We start from the raw sequence: 20750 nt of genomic DNA, 5'->3' as shown, positions 1-20750 counted from the left end.
TTCCTCCATCCAGAACATACTGTACCCCTATGTCCTTCCTCCACTGTCATCCTCCATCCAGAACATACTGTGTCCCTCTGTCCTGCCTCCACTGAGCCTTCCTCCATCCAGAACATACTGTACCCCTCTGTCCTGCCTCCACTGTCTTCCTCCATCCAGAACATACTGTACCCCTCTGTCCTGCCACCACTGTCTTCCTCCATCCAGAACATACTGTACCACTCTGTCCTGCCTCCACTGTCTTCCTCCATCCAGAACATACTGTACCCCACTGTCCTGCCTCCACTGTCTTCCTCCATCCAGAACATACTGTACCCGTCTGTCCTTCCTCCACTGTCTTCCTCAATCCAGAACATACTGTACCTCTCTGTCCTGCCTCCACTGTCTTCCTCCATCCAGAACATACTGTACCACTCTGTCCTGCCTCCACTGTCTTCCTCCATCCAGAACATACTGTACCCCTCTGTCCTGCCTCCACTGAGTCTTCCTCCATCCAGAACATACTGTACCACTCTGTCCTGCCTCCACTGTCTTCCTCCATCCAGAACATACTGTGTCCCTCTGTCCTGCCTCCACTGAGCCTTCCTCCATCCAGAACATACTGTACCCCTCTGTCCTGCCTCCACTGTCTTCCTCCATCCAGAACATACTGTACCCCTCTGTCCTGCTACCACTGTCTTCCTCCATCCAGAACATACTGTACCACTCTGTCCTGCCTCCACTGTCTTCCTCCATCCAGAACATACTGTACCCCACTGTCCTGCCTCCACTGTCTTCCTCTATCCAGAACATACTGTACCCGTCTGTCCTTCCTCCACTGTCTTCCTCAATCCAGAACATACTGTACCTCTCTGTCCTGCCTCCACTGTCTTCCTCCATCCAGAACATACTGTACCACTCTGTCCTGCCTCCACTGTCTTCCTCCATCCAGAACATACTGTACCCCTCTGTCCTGCCTCCACTGTCTTCCTCCATCCAGAACATACTGTACCACTCTGTCCTGCCTCCAATGTCTTCCTCCATCCAGAACATACTGTACCCCTCTGTCCTGCCTCCACTGAGTCTTCCTCCATCCAGAACATACTGTACCCTCTGTCCTGCCTCCACTGAGCCTTCCTCCATCCAGAACATACTGTACCACGCTGTCCTGCCTCCACTGAGCCTTCATCCATCCAGAACATACTGTACAACTCTGTCCTGCCTCCACTGAGCCTTCCTCCATCCAGAACATACTGTACCACTCTGTCCTGCCTCCACTGTCTTCCTCACTCCAGGACACACTCTACCACTCTGTCCTGTCTCCATTGTCTTCCACACTCCAGGACACACTCTACCACTCTGTCCTGCCTCCACTGAGTCTTCCCCTATCCAGAACATACTGTACCACTCTGTCCTGCCTCCACTGAGCCTTCCTCCATCCAGAACTTACTGAACCACTCTGTTCTGTCTCCACTGAGCCTTCCTCCATCCAGAAAATACTGTACCCCTCTGTCTTGCCTCCACTGTCTTCCTACATCCAGAACATACTGTACCACTCTGTCCTGCCTCCACTGTCTTCCTCCATCCAGAACATACTGTACCACTCTGTCCCGCCTCCAATGAGTCTTCCTCTATCCAGAACTTACTGTACCACTCTGTCCTGCCTCCACTGAGTCTTCCTCCATCCAGAACATACTGTACCACTCTGTCCTGCCTCCACTGAGCCTTCCTCCATCCAGAACATACTGTACCCCTCTGTCCTGCCTCCACTGTCTTCCTACATCCAGAACATACTGTACCACTCTGTCCTGCCTCCACTGAGCCTTCCTCCATCCAGAACATATTGTACCACTCTGTCCTGCCTCCACTGTCTTCCTCCATCCAGAACATACTGTACCACTCTGTCCTGCCTCCACTGTCGTCATCCATCCAGAACATACTGTACCACTCTGTCCTGCCTCCACTGTCGTCGTCCATCCAGAACATACTGTACCACTCTGTCCTGCCTCCAATGTCTTCCTCAATCTAGAACATTCTGACCACTCTGTCCTGCCTCCAATGTCTTCCTCACTCCAGAAAATACTGACCACCCTGTCCTGCCTCCACTGTCTTCCTCCATCCAGAACATACTGTACCACTCTGTCCTGCCTCCAATGTCTTCCTCACTGCAGAACATACTGACCACCCTGTCCTGCCTCCACTGTCATCCTCCATCCAGAACATACTGTACCACTCTGTCCTGCCTCCATTGTCTTCCTCACTCCAGAACATACTGACCACTCTGTCCTGCCTCCACTGTCTTCCACCATCCAGAACATACTGTACCACTCTGTCCTGCCTCCACTGTTTTCCTCCATTCAAACCTTACTGTACCCCTCTGTCCTTCCTCCACTGTCTTCCTCCATCCAGAACATAATGTACCCCTCTGTCCTTCCTCCACTGTCTTCCTCCATCCAGAACATACTGTACCCCTCTGTTCTTCCTCCACTCTCTTCCTCCATCTAGAACATACTGTACCCCTCTGTCCTGCCTCCACTGTCTTCCTCCATCCAGAATATACTGTACCCCTCGTCCTGCCTCCACTGTCTTCCTCCATCCAGAACATACTGTACCCCTCTGTCCTGCCTCCACTGAGCCTTCCTCCATCCAGAACTTACTGTACCCCTCTGTCCTGCCTCCACTGTCTTCCTCCATCCAGAACATACTGTACCCCTGTCTTGCCTCCACTGTCTTCCTACATCCAGAACATACTGTACCACTCTGTCCTGCCTCCACTGTCTTCCTCCATCCAGAACATACTGTACCACTCTGTCCTGCCTCCACTGTCTTCCTCCATCCAGAACATACTGTACCACTCTGTCCTGCCTCCACTGTCTTCCTCCATCCAGAACATACTGTGTCCCTCTGTCCTGCCTCCACTGAGCCTTCCTCCATCCAGAACATACTGTACCCCTCTGTCCTGCCTCCACTGTCTTCCTCCATCCAGAACATACTGTACCCCTCTGTCCTGCCACCACTGTCTTCCTCCATCCAGAACATACTGTACCACTCTGTCCTGCCTCCACTGTCTTCCTCCATCCAGAACATACTGTACCCCACTGTCCTGCCTCCACTGTCTTCCTCCATCCAGAACATACTGTACCCGTCTGTCCTTCCTCCACTGTCTTCCTCAATCCAGAACATACTGTACCTCTCTGTCCTGCCTCCACTGTCTTCCTCCATCCAGAACATACTGTACCACTCTGTCCTGCCTCCAATGTCTTCCTCCATCCAGAACATACTGTACCCCTCTGTCCTGCCTCCACTGTCTTCCTCCATCCAGAACATACTGTACCACTCTGTCCTGCCTCCAATGTCTTCCTCCATCCAGAACATACTGTACCCCTCTGTCCTGCCTCCACTGAGTCTTCCTCCATCCAGAACATACTGTACCCTCTGTCCTGCCTCCACTGAGCCTTCCTCCATCCAGAACATACTGTACCACGCTGTCCTGCCTCCACTGAGCCTTCATCCATCCAGAACATACTGTACAACTCTGTCCTGCCTCCACTGAGCCTTCCTCCATCCAGAACATACTGTACCACTCTGTCCTGCCTCCACTGTCTTCCTCCATCCAGAACATACTGTACCACTCTGTCCTGTCTCCATTGTCTTCCTCAATCCAGAACATACTGTACCACTCTGTCCTGCCTCCACTGAGTCTTCCCCTATCCAGAACATACTGTACCACTCTGTCCTGCCTCCACTGAGCCTTCCTCCATCCAGAACATACTGTACCACTCTGTTCTGTCTCCACTGAGCCTTCCTCCATCCAGAAAATACTGTACCCCTCTGTCTTGCCTCCACTGTCTTCCTACATCCAGAACATACTGTACCACTCTGTTCTGCCTCCACTGTCTTCTTCCATCCAGAACATACTGTACCACTCTGTCCCGCCTCCAATGAGTCTTCCTCTATCCAGAACTTACTGTACCACTCTGTCCTGCCTCCACTGAGTCTTCCTCCATCCAGAACATACTGTACCACTCTGTCCTGCCTCCACTGAGCCTTCCTCCATCCAGAACATACTGTACCACTCTGTCCTGCCTCCACTGTCTTCCTACATCCAGAACATACTGTACCACTCTGTCCTGCCTCCACTGAGCCTTCCTCCATCCAGAACATATTGTACCACTCTGTCCTGCCTCCACTGTCTTCCTCCATCCAGAACATACTGTACCACTCTGTCCTGCCTCCACTGTCGTCGTCCATCCAGAACATACTGTACCACTCTGTCCTGCCTCCACTGTCTTCGTCCATCCAGAACATACTGTACCACTCTGTCCTGCCTCCAATGTCTTCCTCAATCTAGAACATTCTGACCTCTCTGTCCTGCCTCCACTGAGTCTTCCCCTATCCAGAACATACTGTACCACTCTGTCCTGCCTCCACTGAGCCTTCCTCCATCCAGAACTTACTGAACCACTCTGTTCTGTCTCCACTGAGCCTTCCTCCATCCAAAAAATACTGTACCCCTCTGTCCTGCCTCCACTGTCTTCCTACATCCAGAACATACTGTACCACTCTGTCCTGCCTCCACTGTCTTCCTCCATCCAGAACATACTGTACCACTCTGTCCCGCCTCCAATGAGTCTTCCTCTATCCAGAACATACTGTACCACTCTGTCCTGCCTCCACTGAGTCTTCCTCCATCCAGAACATACTGTACCACTCTGTCCTGCCTCCACTGAGCCTTCCTCCATCCAGAACATACTGTACCCCTCTGTCCTGCCTCCACTGTCTTCCTACATCCAGAACATACTGTACCACTCTGTCCTGCCTCCACTGAGCCTTCCTCCATCCAGAACATACTGTACCACTCTGTCCTGCCTCCACTGTCTTCCTCCATCCAGAACATACTGTACCACTCTGTCCTGCCTCCACTGTCGTCGTCCATCCAGAACATACTGTACCACTCTGTCCTGCCTCCACTGTCGTCGTCCATCCAGAACATACTGTACCACTCTGTCCTGCCTCCAATGTCTTCCTCAATCTAGAACATTCTGACCACTCTGTCCTGCCTCCAATGTCTTCCTCACTCCAGAAAATACTGACCACCCTGTCCTGCCTCCACTGTCTTCCTCCATCCAGAACATACTGTACCACTCTGTCCTGCCTCCAATGTCTTCCTCACTGCAGAACATACTGACCACCCTGTCCTGCCTCCACTGTCATCCTCCATCCAGAACATACTGTACCACTCTGTCCTGCCTCCATTGTCTTCCTCACTCCAGAACATACTGACCACTCTGTCCTGCCTCCACTGTCTTCCACCATCCAGAACATACTGTACCCCTCTGTTCTTCCTCCACTCTCTTCCTCCATCTAGAACATACTGTACCCCTCTGTCCTGCCTCCACTGTCTTCCTCCATCCAGAACATACTGTACCCCTCTGTCCTGCCTCCACTGTCTTCCTCCATCCAGAACATACTGTACCCCTCTGTCCTGCCTCCACTGAGCCTTCCTCCATCCAGAACTTACTGTACCCCTCTGTCCTGCCTCCACTGTCTTCCTCCATCCAGAACATACTGTACCACTCTGTCCTGCCTCCACTGAGCCTTCCTCCATCCAGAACATACTGTACCACTCTGTCCTGCCTCCACTGTCTTCCTCCATCCAGAACATACTGTACCACTCTGTCCTGCCTCCACTGTCTTCCTCCATCCAGAAAATACTGTACAACTCTGTCCTGCCTCCACTGTCTTCCTCCATCCAGAACATACTGTACCCCTCTGTCCTGCCTCCACTGTCTTCCTCCATCCAGAACATACTGTACCACTCTGTCCTGCCTCCAATGTCTTCCTCCATCCAGAACATACTGTACCCCTCTGTCCTGCCTCCACTGAGTCTTCCTCCATCCAAAACATACTGTACCCTCTGTCCTGCCTCCACTGAGCCTTCCTCCATCCAGAACATACTGTACCACGCTGTCCTGCCTCCACTGAGCCTTCATCCATCCAGAACATACTGTACAACTCTGTCCTGCCTCCACTGAGCCTTCCTCCATCCAGAACATACTGTACCACTCTGTCCTGCCTCCACTGTCTTCCTCCATCCAGAACATACTGTACCACTCTGTCCTGCCTCCACTGTCTTCCTCACTCCAGGACACACTCTACCACTCTGTCCTGCCTCCACTGAGTCTTCCCCTATCCAGAACATACTGTACCACTCTGTCCTGCCTCCACTGAGCCTTCCTCCATCCAGAACTTACTGAACCACTCTGTTCTGTCTCCACTGAGCCTTCCTCCATCCAGAAAATACTGTACCCCTCTGTCTTGCCTCCACTGTCTTCCTACATCCAGAACATACTGTACCACTCTGTCCTGCCTCCACTGTCTTCCTCCATCCAGAACATACTGTACCACTCTGTCCCGCCTCCAATGAGTCTTCCTCTATCCAGAACTTACTGTACCACTCTGTCCTGCCTCCACTGAGTCTTCCTCCATCCAGAACATACTGTACCACTCTGTCCTGCCTCCACTGAGCCTTCCTCCATCCAGAACATACTGTACCCCTCTGTCCTGCCTCCACTGTCTTCCTACATCCAGAACATACTGTACCACTCTGTCCTGCCTCCACTGAGCCTTCCTCCATCCAGAACATATTGTACCACTCTGTCCTGCCTCCACTGTCTTCCTCCATCCAGAACATACTGTACCACTCTGTCCTGCCTCCACTGTCGTCGTCCATCCAGAACATACTGTACCACTCTGTCCTGCCTCCACTGTCGTCGTCCATCCAGAACATACTGTACCACTCTGTCCTGCCTCCAATGTCTTCCTCAATCTAGAACATTCTGACCACTCTGTCCTGCCTCCAATGTCTTCCTCACTCCAGAAAATACTGACCACCCGTCCTGCCTCCACTGTCTTCCTCCATCCAGAACATACTGTACCACTCTGTCCTGCCTCCAATGTCTTCCTCACTGCAGAACATACTGACCACCCTGTCCTGCCTCCACTGTCATCCTCCATCCAGAACATACTGTACCACTCTGTCCTGCCTCCACTGTCATCCTCCATCCAGAAAATACTCTACAACTCTGTCCTGCCTCCACTGTCTTCCTCCATCCAGAACATACTCTACCACTCTGTCATGCCTCCACTGTCTTCCTCCATCCAGAACATACTGTATCCCTCTGTCCTGCCTCCACTGGCTTCCTCCATCCAGAACATACTGTACCACTCTGTCCTGCCTCCACTGAGCTATCCTCCATCCAGAACATACTGTACCACTCTGTCCTGCCTCCACTGAGCCTTCCTCCATCCAGAACATACTGTACCACTCTGTCCTGCCTCCACTGTCTTCCTCCATCCAGAACATACTGTACCACTCTGTCCTGCCTCCACTGGTCTTCCTCCATCCAGAACATACTGTACCACTCTGTCCTGCCTCCACTGTCTTCCTCCATCCAGAACATACTGTACCTCTCTGTCCTGCCTCCACTGTCTTCCTCCATCCAGAACATACTGTACCACTCTGTCCTGCCTCCACTGTCTTCCTCCATCCAGAACATACTGTACCCCTCGTCCTGCCTCCACTGTCTTCCTCCATCCAGAACATACTGTACCCCTCTGTCCTGCCTCCACTGAGCCTTCCTCCATCCAGAACTTACTGTACCCCTCTGTCCTGCCTCCACTGTCTTCCTCCATCCAGAACATACTGTACCACTCTGTCCTGCCTCCACTGAGCCTTCCTCCATCCAGAACATACTGTACCACTCTGTCCTGCCTCCACTGTCTTCCTCCATCCAGAACATACTGTACCCCTCTGTCCTGCCTCCACTGAGCCTTCCTCCATCCAGAACATACTGTACCCCTCTGTCCTGCCTCCACTGTCTTCCTCCATCCAGAACATACTGTACCACTCTGTCCCTGCCTCCAATGAGTCTTCCTCTATCCAGAACTTACTGTACCACTCTGTCCTGCCTCCACTGAGTCTTCCTCCATCCAGAACATACTGTACCACTCTGTCCTGCCTCCACTGAGCCTTCCTCCATCCAGAACATACTGTACCCCTCTGTCCTGCCTCCACTGTCTTCCTCCATCCAGAACATACTGTACCAATCTGTCCTGCCACCACTGAGCCTTCCTCCATCCAGAACATACTGTACCACTCTGTCCTGCCTCCACTGTCTTCCTCCATCCAGAACATACTGTACCACTCTGTCCTGCCTCCACTGTCTTCCTCCATCCAGAACATACTGTACCACTCTGTCCTGCCTCCACTGTCGTCGTCCATCCAGAACATACTGTACCACTCTGTCCTGCCTCCACTGTCTTCCTCAATCTAGAACATTCTGACCACTCGGTCCTGCCTCCAATGTCTTCCTCCATCCAGAACATACTGTACCACTCTGTCCTGCCTCCAATGTCTTCCTCCATCCAGAACATACTGTACCACTCTGTCCTGCCTCCAATGTCTTCCTCAATCCAGAACATACTGTACCACCCTGTCCTGCCTCCACTGTCATCCTCCATCCAGAACATACTGTACCACTCTGTCCTGCCTCCACTGTCATCCTCCATCCAGAAAATACTCTACAACTCTGTCCTGCCTCCACTGTCTTCCTCCATCCAGAACATACTCTACCACTCTGTCATGCCTCCACTGTCTTCCTCCATCCAGAACATACTGTATCCCTCTGTCCTGCCTCCACTGAGCATTCCTCCATCCAGAACATACTGTACCACTCTGTCATGCCTCCACTGAGCCATCCTCCATCCAGAACATACTGTACAACTTTGTCTTGCCTCCACAGAGCCTTCCTCCATCCAGAACATACTGTACCACTCTGTCCTGCCTCCACTGTCTTCCTCCATTCAGAACATACTGTACCCCTCTGTCCTTCCTCCACGGTCTTCCTCCATCCAGAACATAATATACCCCTCTGTCCTTCCTCCACTGTCTTCCTCCATCCAGAACATACTGTACCCCTCTTTTCTTCCTCCACTCTCTTCCTCCATCTAGAACATACTGTACCCCTCTGTCCTGCCTCCACTGTCTTCCTCCATCCAGAACATACTGTACCCCTCTGTCCTGCCTCCACTGTCTTCCTCCATCCAGAACATACTGTACCCCTCTGTCCTGCCTCCACTGAGCCTTCCTCCATCCAGAACTTACTGTACCCCTCTGTCCTGCCTCCACTGTCTTCCTACATCCAGAACATACTGTACCAATCTGTACTGCCTCCACTGAGCCTTCCTCCATCCAGAACATACTGTACCCCTCTGTCCTGCCTCCACTGTCTTCCTCCATCCAGAACATACTGTACCCCTCTGTCCTGCCTCCACTGAGCCTTCCTCCATCCAGAACTTACTGTACCCCTCTGTCCTGCCTCCACTGTCTTCCTCCATCCAGAACATACTGTACCACTCTGTCCCGCCTCCAATGAGTCTTCCTCTATCCAGAACTTACTGTACCACTCTGTCCTGCCTCCACTGAGTCTTCCTCCATCCAGAACATACTGTACCACTCTGTCCTGCCTCCACTGAGCCTTCCTCCATCCAGAACATACTGTACCCCTCTGTCCTGCCTCCACTGTCTTCCTACATCCAGAACATACTGTACCAATCTGTCCTGCCTCCACTGAGCCTTCCTCCATCCAAAACATACTGTACCACTCTGTCCTGCCTCCACTGTCTTCCTCCATCCAGAACATACTGTACCACTCTGTCCTGACTTCACTGTCGTCGTCCATCCAGAACATACTGTACCACTCTGTGCTGCCTCCACTGTCGTCGTCCATCCAGAACATACTGTACCACTCTGTCCTGCCTCCACTGTCTTCCTCAATCTAGAACATTCTGACCACTCTGTCCTGCCTCCAATGTCTTCCTCACTCCAGAAAATACTGACCACCCTGTCCTGCCTCCACTGTCTTCCTCCATCCAGAACATACTGTACCATTCTGTCCTGCCTCCAATGTCTTCCTCACTCCAGAACATACTGACCACCCTGTCCTGCCTCCACTGTCATCCTCCATCCAGAACATACTGTACCACTCTGTCCTGCCTCCAATGTCTTCCTCACTCCAGAACATACTGACCACTCTGTCCTGCCTCCACTGTCTTCCACCATCCAGAACATACTGTACCACTCTGTCCTGCCTCCACTGTCTTCCTCCATTCAGAACATACTGTACCCCTCTGTTCTTCCTCCACTGTCTTCCTCCATCCAGAACATACTGTACCCCTCTGTTCTTCCTCCACTCTCTTCCTCCATCTAGAACATACTGTACCCCTCTGTCCTGCCTCCACTGTCTTCCTCCATCTAGAACACACTGTACCCCTCTGTCCTGCCTCCACTGTCTTCCTCCATCCAGAACATACTGTACCCCTCTGTCCTGCCTCCACTGAGCCTTCCTCCATCCAGAACTTACTGTACCCCTCTGTCCTGCCTCCACTGTCTTCCTCCATCCAGAACATACTGTACCACTCTGTCCTGCCTCCACTGAGCCTTCCTCCATCCAGAACATACTGTACCACTCTGTCCTGCCTCCACTGTCTTCCTCCATCCAGAACATACTGTACCACTCTGTCCTGCCTCCACTGTCTTCCTCCATCCAGAAAATACTCTACAACTCTGTCCTGCCTCCACTGTCTTCCTCCATCCAGAACATACTCTACCACTCTGTCATGCCTCCACTGTCTTCCTCCATCCAGAACATACTGTATCCCTCTGTCCTGCCTCCACTGAGCATTCCTCCATCCAGAACATACTGTACCACTCTGTCATGCCTCCACTGAGCCATCCTCCATCCAGAACATACTGTACAACTTTGTCTTGCCTCCACAGAGCCTTCCTCCATCCAGAACATACTGTACCCCTCTGTCCTGCCTCCACTGTCTTTCTACATCTAGAACATACTGTACCACTCTGTCCTGCCTCCAATGTCGTCGTCCATCCAGAACATACTGTACCACTCTGTCCCGCCTCCAATGAGTCTTCCTCTATCCAGAACTTACTGTACCACTCTGTCCTGTCTCCACTGAGCCTTCCTCCATCCAGAACATACTGTACCACTCTGTCCTGCCTCCACTGTCTTCCTACATCCAGAACATACTGTACCACTCTGTCCTGCCTCCACTGTCTTCCTCCATCCAGAACATAGTGTACCACTCTGTCCTGCCTCCACTGTTTTCCTCCATCCAGAACATACTGTACCACTCTGTCCTGCCTCCACTGTCTTCCTCCATCCAGAACATAATGTACCACTCAGTCCCGACTCCAATGAGTCTTCCTCTATCGAGAACTTACTGTACCACTCTGTCCTGCCTCCACTGTCTTCCTCCATCCAGAACATACTGTATCACTCTGTCCTGCCTCCACTGAGCCTTCCTCCATCCAGAACTTACTGTACTACTCTGTCCTGCCTCCACTGAGTCTTCCCTTATCCAGAACATACTGTACCACTCTGTCCTACCTCCACTGAGCCTTCCTCCATCCAGAACTTACTGAACCACTCTGTTCTGTCTCCACTGAGCCTTCCTCCATCCAGATAATACTGTATCCCTCTGTCCTGCCTCCACTGTCTTCCTACATCCAGAACATACTGTACCACTCTGTCCTGCCTCCACTGTCTTCATCCATCCAGAACATACTGTATCACTCTGTCCTGCCTCCACTCTCGTCATCCATCCAGAACATACTGTACCACTCTGTCCTGCCTCCACTGTCTTCCTCCATCCAGAACATACTGTACCACTCTGTCCTGCCTCCACTGTCTTCCTCCATCCAGAACATAATGTACCACTCTGTCCCGACTCCAATGAGTCTTCCTCTATCGAGAACATACTGTACCACTCTGTCCTGCCTCCACTGAGCCTTCCTCCATCCAGAACTTACTGTACTACTCTGTCCTGCCTCCACTGAGTCTTCACCTATCCAGAACATACTGTACCACTCTGTCCTGCCTCCACTGAGCCTTCCTCCATCCAGAGCTTACTGTACCACTCTGTCCTGCCTCCACTGAGTCTTCCTCCATCCAGAACATACTGTACCACTCTGTCCTGCCTCCACTGAGCCTTCCTCCATCCAGAGCTTACTGTACCACTCTGTCCTGCCTCCACTGAGTCTTCCTCCATCCAGAACATACTGTACCACTCTGTCCTGCCTCCACTGAGCCTTCCTCCATCCAGAACATAATGTACCCCTCTGTCCTGCCTCCACTGTCTTCCTACATCCAGAACATACTGTACCACTCTGTCCTGCCTCCACTGAGCCTTCCTCCATCCAAAACATATTGTACCACTCTGTCCTGCCTCCACTGTCTTCCTCCATCCAGAACATACTGTACCACTCTGTCCTGCCTCCACTGTCGTCGTCCATCCCTAACATACTGTACCACTCTGTCCTGCCTCCACTGTCGTCGTCCATCCAGAACATACTGTACCACTCTGTCCTGCCTCCACTGTCTTCCTCAATCTAGAACATTCTGACCACTCTGTCCTGCCTCCAATGTCTTCCTCACTCCAGAAAATACTGACCACCCTGTCCTGCCTCCATTGTCATCCTCCATCCAGAACATACTGTACCACTCTGTCCCGACTCCAATGAGTCTTCCTCTATCGAGAACATACTGTACCACTCTGTCCTGCCTCCACTGAGCCTTCCTCCATCCAGAACTTACTGTACTACTCTGTCCTGCCTCCACTGAGTCTTCCCCTATCCAGAACATACTGTACCACTCTGTCCTGCCTCCACTGAGTCTTCCTCCATCCAGAACTTACTGAACCACTCTGTTCTGTCTCCACTGTGCCTTCCTCCATCCAGAAAATACTGTACCCCTCTGTCCTGCATCCACTGTCTTCCTACATCCAGAACATACTGTACCACTCTGTCCTGCCTCCACTGTCTTCCTCCATCCAGAACATACTGTACCACTCTGTCCTGCCTCCATTGTCGTCATCCATCCAGAACATACTGTACCACTCTGTCCCGCCTCCAATGAGTCTTCCTCCATCCAGAACATACTGTACCACTCTGTCCTGCCTCCACTGAGCCTTCCTCCATCCAGAACATACTGTACCCCTCTGTCCTGCCTCCACTGTCTTCCTACATCCAGAACATACTGTACCACTCTTTCCTGCCTCCACTGAGCCTTCCTCCATCCAGAACATACTGTACCACTCTGTCCTGCCTCCACTGTCGTCGTCCATCCAGAACATACTGTACCACTCTGTCCTGCCTCCACTGTCTTCCTCCATCCAGAACATACTGTACCACTCTGTCCTGCCTCCACTGTCTTCCTCTATCCAGAACATAATGTACCACTCTGTCCCGACTCCAATGAGTCTTCCTCTATCGAGAACATACTGTACCACTCTGTCCTGCCTCCACTGAGCCTTCCTCCATCCAGAACTTACTGTACTACTCTGTCCTGCCTCCACTGTCTTCCACCATCCAGAACATACTGTACCACTGTGTCCTGCCTCCACTGTTTTCCTCCATTCAAACCTTACTGTACCCCTCTGTCCTTCCTCCACTGTCTTCCTCCATTCAGAACATAATGTACCCCTCTGTCCTTCCTCCACTGTCTTCCTCCATCCAGAACATACTGTACCCCTCTGTTCTTCCTCCACTCTCTTCCTCCATCTAGAACATACTGTACCCCTCTGTCCTGCCTCCACTGTCTTCCTCCATCCAGAACATACTGTATCACTCTGTCCTGCCTCCACTGAGCCTTCCTCCATCCAGAACTTACTGTACTACTCTGTCCTGCCTCCACTGAGTCTTCCCCTATCCAGAACATACTGTACCACTCTGTCCTACCTCCACTGAGCCTTCCTCCATCCAGAACTTACAGAACCACTCTGTTCTGTCTCCACTGAGCCTTCCTCCATCCAGATAATACTGTATCCCTCTGTCCTGCCTCCACTGTCTTCCTACATCCAGAACATACTGTACCACTCTGTCCTGCCTCCACTGTCTTCATCCATCCAGAACATACTGTATCACTCTGTCCTGCCTCCACTCTCGTCATCCATCCAGAACATACTGTACCACTCTGTCCTGCCTCCACTGTCTTCCTCCATCCAGAACATACTGTACCACTCTGTCCTGCCTCCACTGTCTTCCTCCATCCAGAACATAATGTACCACTCTGTCCCGACTCCAATGAGTCTTCCTCTATCGAGAACATACTGTACCACTCTGTCCTGCCTCCACTGAGCCTTCCTCCATCCAGAACTTACTGTACTACTCTGTCCTGCCTCCACTGAGTCTTCACCTATCCAGAACATACTGTACCACTCTGTCCTGCCTCCACTGAGCCTTCCTCCATCCAGAGCTTACTGTACCACTCTGTCCTGCCTCCACTGAGTCTTCCTCCATCCAGAACATACTGTACCACTCTGTCCTGCCTCCACTGAGCCTTCCTCCATCCAGAACATACTGTACCCCTCTGTCCTGCCTCCACTGTCTTCCTACATCCAGAACATACTGTACCACTCTGTCCTGCCTCCACTGAGCCTTCCTCCATCCAAAACATATTGTACCACTCTGTCCTGCCTCCACTGTCTTCCTCCATCCAGAACATACTGTACCACTCTGTCCTGCCTCCACTGTCGTCCTCCATCCAGAACATACTGTACCACTCTGTCCTGCCTCCACTGTCGTCGTCCATCCAGAACATACTGTACCACTCTGTCCTGCCTCCACTGTCTTCCTCAATCTAGAACATTCTGACCACTCTGTCCTGCCTCCACTGTCTTCCTCCATCCAGAAAATACTGTACCACTCTGTCCTGCCTCCATTGTCTTCCTCCATCCAGAACATAATGTACCACTCTGTCCCGACTCCAATGAGTCTTCCTCTATCGAGAACATACTGTACCACTCTGTCCTGCCTCCACTGAGCCTTCCTCCATCCAGAACTTACTGTACTACTCTGTCCTGCCTCCACTGAGTCTTCCCCTATCCAGAACATACTGTACCACTCTGTCCTGCCTCCACTGAGTCTTCCTCCATCCAGAACTTACTGAACCACTCTGTTCTGTCTCCACTGAGCCTTCCTCCATCCAGAAAATACTGTACCCCTCTGTCCTGCCTCCACTGTCTTCCTACATCCAGAACATACTGTACCACTCTGTCCTGCCTCCACTGTCTTCCTCCATCCAGAACATACTGTACCACTCTGTCCTGCCTCCATTGTCGTCATCCATCCAGAACATACTGTACCACTCTGTCCCGCCTCCAATGAGTCTTCCTCCATCCAGAACATACTGTACCACTCTGTCCTGCCTCCACTGAGTCTTCCTCCATCCAGAACATACTGTACCCCTCTGTCCTGCCTCCACTGTCTTCCTCCATCCAGAACATACTGTACCACTCTGTCCTGCCTCCACTGAGCCTTCCTCCATCCAGAACATACTGTACCACTCTGTCCTGCCTCCACTGTCTTCCTCCATCCAGAACATACTGTACCACTCTGTCCTGCCTCCACTGTCTTCCTCCATCCAGAACATACTGTACCACTCTGTCCTGCCTCCACTGTCTTCCTCCATCCAGAACATACTGTACCACTCTGTCCTGCCTCCAATGAGTCTTCCTCTATCCAGAACATACTGTACCACTCTGTCCTGCCTCCACTGAGTCTTCCTCCATCCAGAACATACTGTACCACTCTGTCCTGCCTCCACTGTCTTCCTCCATCCAGAACATACTGTACCACTCTGTCCTGCCTCCACTGTCTTCCTCCATCCAGAACATACTGTACCACTCTGTCCTGCCTCCACTGTCTTCCTCCATCCAGAACATACTGTACCACTCTGTCCTGCCTCCACTGTCTTCCTCCATCCAGAACATACTGTACCACTCTGTCCTGCCTCCACTGTCTTCCTCCATCCAGAACATACTGTACCACTCTGTCCTGCCTCCACTGTCTTCCTCCATCCAGAACATACTGTACCACTCTGTCCTGCCTCCACTGTCTTCCTCCATCCAGAACATACTGTACCACTCTGTCCTGCCTCCACTGTCTTCCTCCATCCAGAACATACTGTACCACTCTGTCCTGCCTCCACTGTCTTCCTCCATCCAGAACATACTGTACCACTCTGTCCTGCCTCCACTGGTCTTCCTCCATCCAGAACATACTGTACCACTCTGTCCTGCCTCCACTGTCTTCCTCCATCCAGAACATACTGTACCACTCTGTCCTGCCTCCACTGTCTTCCTCCATCCAGAACATACTGTGCCCACTCTGTCCTGCCTCCACTGTCTTCCTCCATCCAGAACATACTGTACCACTCTGTCCTGCCTCCACTGTCTTCCTCCATCCAGAACATACTGTACCACTCTGTCCTGCCTCCACTGAGCCTTCCTCCATCCAGAACATACTGTACCACTCTGTCCTGCCTCCACTGTCTTCCTCCATCCAGAACATACTGTACCACTCTGTCCTGCCTCCACTGGTCTTCCTCCATCCAGAACATACTGTACCACTCTGTCCTGCCTCCACTGTCTTCCTCCATCCAGAACATACTGTACCACTCTGTCCTGCCTCCACTGTCTTCCTCCATCCAGAACATACTGTACCACTCTGTCCTGCCTCCACTGTCTTCCTCCATCCAGAACATACTGTACCACTCTGTCCTGCCTCCACTGTCTTCCTCCATCCAGAACATACTGTACCACTCTGTCCTGCCTCCACTGTCTTCCTCCATCCAGAACATACTGTACCACTCTGTCCTGCCTCCACTGTCTTCCTCCATCCAGAACATACTGTACCCCTCTGTCCTGCCTCCACTGTCTTCCTCCATCCAGAACATACTGTACCCCTCTGTCCTGCCTCCACTGGTCTTCCTCCATCCAGAACATACTGTACCACTCTGTCCTGCCTCCACTGTCTTCCTCCATCCAGAACATACTGTACCACTCTGTCCTGCCTCCACTGTCTTCCTCCATCCAGAACATACTGTACCACTCTGTCCTGCCTCCACTGTCTTCCTCCATCCAGAACATACTGTACCACTCTGTCCTGCCTCCACTGTCTTCCTCCATCCAGAACATACTGTACCACTCTGTCCTGCCTCCACTGTCTTCCTCCATCCAGAACATACTGTACCACTCTGTCCTGCCTCCACTGTCTTCCTCCATCCAGAACATACTGTACCCACTCTGTCCTGCCTCCACTGGTCTTCCTCCATCCAGAACATACTGTACCACTCTGTCCTGCCTCCACTGTCTTCCTCCATCCAGAACATACTGTACCACTCTGTCCTGCCTCCACTGTCTTCCTCCATCCAGAACATACTGTACCACTCTGTCCTGCCTCCACTGTCTTCCTCCATCCAGAACATACTGTACCACTCTGTCCTGCCTCCACTGTCTTCCTCCATCCAGAACATACTGTACCACTCTGTCCTGCCTCCACTGTCTTCCTCCATCCAGAACATACTGTACCACTCTGTCCTGCCTCCACTGTCTTCCTCCATCCAGAACATACTGTACCACTCTGTCCTGCCTCCACTGTCTTCCTCCATCCAGAACATACTGTACCCACTCTGTCCTGCCTCCACTGTCTTCCTCCATCCAGAACATACTGTACCCCTCTGTCCTGCCTCCACTGGTCTTCCTCCATCCAGAACATACTGTACCCACTCTGTCCTGCCTCCACTGTCTTCCTCCATCCAGAACATACTGTACCACTCTGTCCTGCCTCCACTGTCTTCCTCCATCCAGAACATACTGTACCACTCTGTCCTGCCTCCACTGAGTCTTCCTCCATCCAGAACATACTGTACCACTCTGTCCTGCCTCCACTGGTCTTCCTCCATCCAGAACATACTGTACCCACTCTGTCCTGCCTCCACTGGTCTTCCTCCATCCAGAACATACTGTACCACTCTGTCCTGCCTCCACTGTCTTCCTCCATCCAGAACATACTGTACCACTCTGTCCTGCCTCCACTGTCTTCCTCCATCCAGAACATACTGTACCACTCTGTCCTGCCTCCACTGGTCTTCCTCCATCCAGAACATACTGTACCACTCTGTCCTGCCTCCACTGTCTTCCTCCATCCAGAACATACTGTGCCCACTCTGTCCTGCCTCCACTGAGTCTTCCTCCATCCAGAACATACTGTACCACTCTGTCCTGCCTCCACTGTCTTCCTCCATCCAGAACATACTGTACCACTCTGTCCTGCCTCCACTGTCTTCCTCCATCCAGAACATACTGTACCACTCTGTCCTGCCTCCACTGTCTTCCTCCATCCAGAACATACTGTACCCCTCTGTCCTGCCTCCACTGTCTTCCTCCATCCAGAACATACTGTACCACTCTGTCCTGCCTCCACTGTCTTCCTCCATCCAGAACATACTGTACCCCTCTGTCCTGCCTCCACTGGTCTTCCTCCATCCAGAACATACTGTACCACTCTGTCCTGCCTCCACTGTCTTCCTCCATCCAGAACATACTGTACCACTCTGTCCTGCCTCCACTGTCTTCCTCCATCCAGAACATACTGTACCACTCTGTCCTGCCTCCACTGTCTTCCTCCATCCAGAACATACTGTACCACTCTGTCCTGCCTCCACTGTCTTCCTCCATCCAGAACATACTGTACCACTCTGTCCTGCCTCCACTGTCTTCCTCCATCCAGAACATACTGTACCACTCTGTCCTGCCTCCACTGTCTTCCTCCATCCAGAACATACTGTACCACTCTGTCCTGCCTCCACTGTCTTCCTCCATCCAGAACATACTGTACCACTCTGTCCTGCCTCCACTGTCTTCCTCCATCCAGAACATACTGTACCACTCTGTCCTGCCTCCACTGGTCTTCCTCCATCCAGAACATACTGTACCACTCTGTCCTGCCTCCACTGTCTTCCTCCATCCAGAACATACTGTACCACTCTGTCCTGCCTCCACTGTCTTCCTCCATCCAGAACATACTGTACCACTCTGTCCTGCCTCCACTGAGTCTTCCTCCATCCAGAACATACTGTACCACTCTGTCCTGCCTCCACTGTCTTCCTCCATCCAGAACATACTGTACCACTCTGTCCTGCCTCCACTGTCTTCCTCCATCCAGAACATACTGTACCACTCTGTCCTGCCTCCACTGAGTCTTCCTCCATCCAGAACATACTGTACCACTCTGTCCTGCCTCCACTGTCTTCCTCCATCCAGAACATACTGTACCACTCTGTCCTGCCTCCACTGTCTTCCTCCATCCAGAACATACTGTGCCACTCTGTCCTGCCTCCACTGAGCCTTCCTCCATCCAGAACATACTGTGCCCACTCTGTCCTGCCTCCACTGTCTTCCTCCATCCAGAACATACTGTACCACTCTGTCCTGCCTCCACTGTCTTCCTCAATCCAGAACATACTGTGCCCCTCTGTCCTGCCTCCACTGAGCCTTCCTCCATCCAGAACATACTGTACCACTCTGTCCTGCCTCCACTGTCTTCCTCCATCCAGAACATACTGTACCCCTCTGTCCTGCCTCCACTGTCTTCCTCCATCCAGAACATACTGTGCCCCTCTGTCCTTCCTCCACTGTCTTCCTCAATCCAGAACATACTGTACCTCTCTGTCCTGCCTCCACTGTCTTCCTCCATCCAGAACATACTGTACCACTCTGTCCTGCCTCCACTGTCTTCCTCCATCCAGAACATACTGTACCCCTCTGTCCTGCCTCCACTAAGTCTTCCTCCATCCAGAACATACTGTACCCTCTGTCCTGCCTCCACTGTCTTCCTCCATCCTGAACATACTGTACCCGTCTGTCCTTCCTCCACTGTCTTCCTCAATCCAGAACATACTGTACCTCTCTGTCCTGCCTCCACTGTCTTCCTCCATCCAGAACATACTGTACCACTCTGTCCTGCCTCCACTGTCTTCCTCCATCCAGAACATACTGTACCCCTCTGACCTGCCTCCACTGTCTTCCTCCATCCAGAACATACTGTACCCCTCTGTCCTGCCTCCACTGAGCCTTCCTCCATCCAGAACATACTGTACCACTCTGTCCTGCCTCCACTGTCTTCCTCCATCCAGAACATACTGTACCACTCTGTCCTGCCTCCACTGTCTTCCTCCATCCAGAAAATACTCTAGCACTCTGTCCTGCCTCCACTGTCTTCCTCCATCCAGAACATACTCTACAACTCTGTCCTGCCTCCACTGTCTTCCTCCATCCAGAACATACTGTACCCCTCTGTCCTTCCTCCACTGTCTTCCTCCATCCAGAACATACTGTGCCCCTCTGTCCTGCCTCCACTGAGCCTTCCTCCATCCAGAACATACTGTACCCCTCTGTCCTGCCTCCACTGTCTTCCTCCATCCAGAACATACTGTACCACTCTGTCCTGCCTCCACTGTCTTCCTCAATCCAGAACATACTGTGTCCCTCTGTCCTGCCTCCACTGAGCCTTCCTCCATCCAGAACATACTGTACCACTCTGTCCTGCCTCCACTGTCTTCCTCCATCCAGAACATACTGTACCCCACTGTCCTGCCTCCACTGTCTTCCTCCATCCAGAACATACTGTACCCGTCTGTCCTTCCTCCGCTGTCTTCCTCAATCCAGAACATACTGTACCTCTCTGTCCTGCCTCCACTGTCTTCCTCCATCCAGAACATACTGTACCACTCTGTCCTGCCTCCACTGTCTTCCTCCATCCAGAACATACTGTACCCCTCTGTCCTGCCTCCACTGTCTTCCTCAATCCAGAACATACTGTGTCCCTCTGTCCTGCCTCCACTGAGCCTTCC

Source organism: Salmo salar, chromosome ssa05 (assembly GCF_905237065.1).
Source record: "Salmo salar chromosome ssa05, Ssal_v3.1, whole genome shotgun sequence".
Taxonomy (NCBI): Eukaryota; Metazoa; Chordata; class Actinopteri; order Salmoniformes; family Salmonidae; genus Salmo; species Salmo salar.
The sequence above is the reverse complement of the archived record's forward strand: the minus strand, read 5'-3'. Positions refer to the sequence as shown.